A 3492-nucleotide genomic window follows, 5' to 3' on the forward strand; every position below is an offset into this window, starting at 1 on the left:
GCAGCCAGGCCTCCGGGCCAGGGTCGCAAACACGCCCAAGATAAACGAGAGCCTCAAGATCCTGCAGCAGCTCGTCCCGGGAGGCAGCAAGGTGCGTCCAATTTTATATGCCCGGTCCCTTGTCTTCTGGAGAGATCAAAATACGGATTTTGCAACTGATGGGCATCTGGAAAAAAAAAATTGTAAACTCAAGAGTTTGTCCGTGGCAACGATGGCAGTACATGCAGCGAAAAGCATATCTCATCGGGTCTATATTTAGACTTTTCAGCTGAGGGTTCCGAAACCGGGTGCGCCAACATCCATGGCGGATTGAGAGGAGTTCGCCTCTAGTAGTATTGTCCAAAGAAAAGTCAGCTTCTAGAGGGAGGAAAAAAACTGCTGCATGCATCCACATGATGACAGAACACAACATTTTTCAATATTAGATAGATTTTTCTAGTAGTCCCGGGCCTACCCTCAAAGTTTTAAATAGCTGGCTAAGCCCCTTAGCTGCTGACCTAAGCACAGTTATAGCTGGAGATAGCTGCAACTATGCCATTTAGCTGTTTTTGTAAAAAAAATTGAAAAAAAGACATGACCTTGAAACCATTACCGATTGATACATAACCAGTTGAAAGGAGTACATTATAGGTTATAGGAGTACATTACAACAGGCTGCACTGGGCCATTTAAAACTAACAGACAAGGCAATAACCAGTTCATAGTTGATACATAACCAGTTGAATAAAACTAACAGTACAACACAAAAGGTCATCAAGAGTTCTAGTCTCACTAATCAGATAAGGCAATATTGCAATCAGACAGTGGATACTAAATTACTAATACGAGGCAATATTGCAATCTTCATTTCTTCTAGTCTCACTAATCAGACTCAGAGACATAGGGAGAGAGAGACTTATCAGAGTCAGTAGTCTGCATTAGAGTACCATCAGCACAATCTTCTGAATCGAATGATGGAGCTTCAGGCTGCACTGGGCCATTTCTCATCAAAGACTGCAGGCTCCTGACTTTCCTCTTCTTAGGGTGCAAAGGCCTTTTCCTTTTAGCTTGTGGTTGTGCTTGTCGTGGTGTGTGCTTCTGTGATTCTTGTGCACATTGTTGTTGTTCCATTTTACTTAGCAAAGGCATAATACCAGTAATGAATTCATTATCATCATCTGCCACAACATCATCTACTTCTTTCTCCAAAGGATCTCTATCCTTCTTCTCTATCTTATTCCTTAACTTAGAATTAAATTTAACAGACACAAGATCTCTCATCCTTTCATGAAGTAGCCTATTGCGCTTCTTTGTATGAACCTACGAGTCAAGTAGTGAAGACAAGGCTGCAGGTCAGATTTAAATTCCATGAACAAACATTAAAATTCAAAAAAGATAGCATTCACACAAAGATGCATGTCATAATTTTCTTTTTACCTGTTCAAATACTGACCAGTTCCTCTCACAAGCTGAGGAGCTGCAGGTCAGACTCAGAATCCTTGCTGCCAATTTCCTAAGATTTGGTGTGCTTGTGCCATGGTGCAGCCACCATTTTGCTACATAAACATTAAACAAGTTAGAATAAAAATATGATATTCAACAATCAAATTAAGTTCACATATTCAGTTGTTCACCTGGATTGAAATTCTTGTTCTTTCGCTGCCTTGTGGCAATTTCACTTCCAAAACTCCCTTGCTGATTTTGATACATCACCACTGGAAAACTAGACTTTGCCGAGTGCCTGAGACTTTGCCGAGTGTTTTTTATCGGGGCACTCGGCAAAGTAATATTTTGCCGAGTGCCACACTTGGCAAAATAAAGCACTCGGCAAAGGTGGCTTTGCCGAGTGCCAGGCACTCGGTAAAGCCTGGCTCTCGGGCACTCGGCAAAGATCCCACTCGGCAAAAGGTGGCCGGCCCGTGACGGCGGCCACCTGCCGTCAGATTTTGCCGAGTGCCTAACGGCTGGCACTCGGAATTTTTTTTTATTTTTAAAAACTTATTTTGCCGAGTGCTAGCCCCAGGCACTCGACAATTTTTTTTTATTTTTTAAAAACATATTTTGCCGAGTGCCAGCCCATGGCACTCGGCAAATTTTTTTTATTTTTTAAAACTTATTTTACCGAGAGCCAGACCTAGGCACTCGGGATTTTTTTTATTTTTAAAAACATATTTTGCCGAGTGTAAGCCTTAGGCACTTGGCATTTTTTTTTAATTTTTTAAAACTTATTTTGCCGAGTGCCAGTGCCAGGCACTCGGCAAATTTTTTTTATTTTTGAAAATCAACTTTGCCAAGTGCCTCCTGGGCCGGCACTCGACAAAGCCCACTTTGCCGAGTGCCCCCCATGGCACTCGGCAAAATATTTTTATTTATTTATTTTGGGCCCAAATTTTTTTCTGGGGCCCTGTGACAGTATTTCAAACTCTATTTTAAAATTTAGGGCAATTTTGACTTTTTTTTTATATATTTCATTAGTTTATTTCGTTTCGTCGAATCTTTCGGGATATTTCAAATTTGAACTGCAGGTACATGGAATAATGGACTTTGGTCATCCAAAAATTGATACTCATGATATTTAGGGTATGTTTTGGCCGTATCCAGGAACTCACATAAAATCTCGAGCATCTCGTTGACGTAACATGTGAGGTACTTGCCGGAAATGTGATTTTAAATTATATAAAATGCAAACGAAGTTCAAAAATCACGAAACTTGTCGAGGCGTCGTGTAATCGCATGTGGAGGCTGTGGTAAAAAATTGAGAAGGTTTCGAGCAAGTTGTGACATTGGATGCCAAAAACCCAGACATCCCCACATGTGATCACTACAAGCCGAACCTTCCTAGCAAGCATAATCCACCCCCTCGTTATAATGCTGACGAAGTTGAATCGACCCTCAGCCTTTTCAAATGCCAACTAGGCAGCGCAAGTGGATCGACCCCCAAGAGATTGGGTCCAGAAGAGTGGCGCAGAATCACGCTATATGTGTTCACCAACCTTGTCGAGGTTGCGCCATTCATTAAGTAAGTTCTCAACGAACTTGTTTCAATACGACGTCACTATTCTATATCGAACTGTCGATATGGGACCCATAGGATACCCCACAAAGGAGAGAGAAGATCTAGTCTAACTAAGATTCTTCCCTTGTAATCCTAGTAGTAGTACTATTCAGAAATCCTACTAGTAACTCTCATTATAAACCGACTAGGACTCTGGCCTCCTGACTATATAAAGGAGGGCAGGGCTCCTGGACAAAGGGAAGAACAATTGTACAACACAACACTTGACAATCAATCCAACGCAAAGGCTAACGCCGACTGGACGTAGGGTTATTACTCGATCCGCGATCGAGGGCCTGAACCAGGATAAATTGACTATCTCTTGCGTTAACCGTCGAGTTCAGCACACGCCGAAGCCCGAACATACTGCCCGGGGTACCCCCGTGGCAGGCTATCGGTGGTAAAACATCGACAGCTGGCGTGCCAGGTAGGGGCTTTCGGCGACTTTGCATCCGAGA

This window comes from Miscanthus floridulus, chromosome 14 (assembly GCF_019320115.1).
Source record: "Miscanthus floridulus cultivar M001 chromosome 14, ASM1932011v1, whole genome shotgun sequence".
In the NCBI taxonomy this organism is placed as follows: domain Eukaryota; kingdom Viridiplantae; phylum Streptophyta; class Magnoliopsida; order Poales; family Poaceae; genus Miscanthus; species Miscanthus floridulus.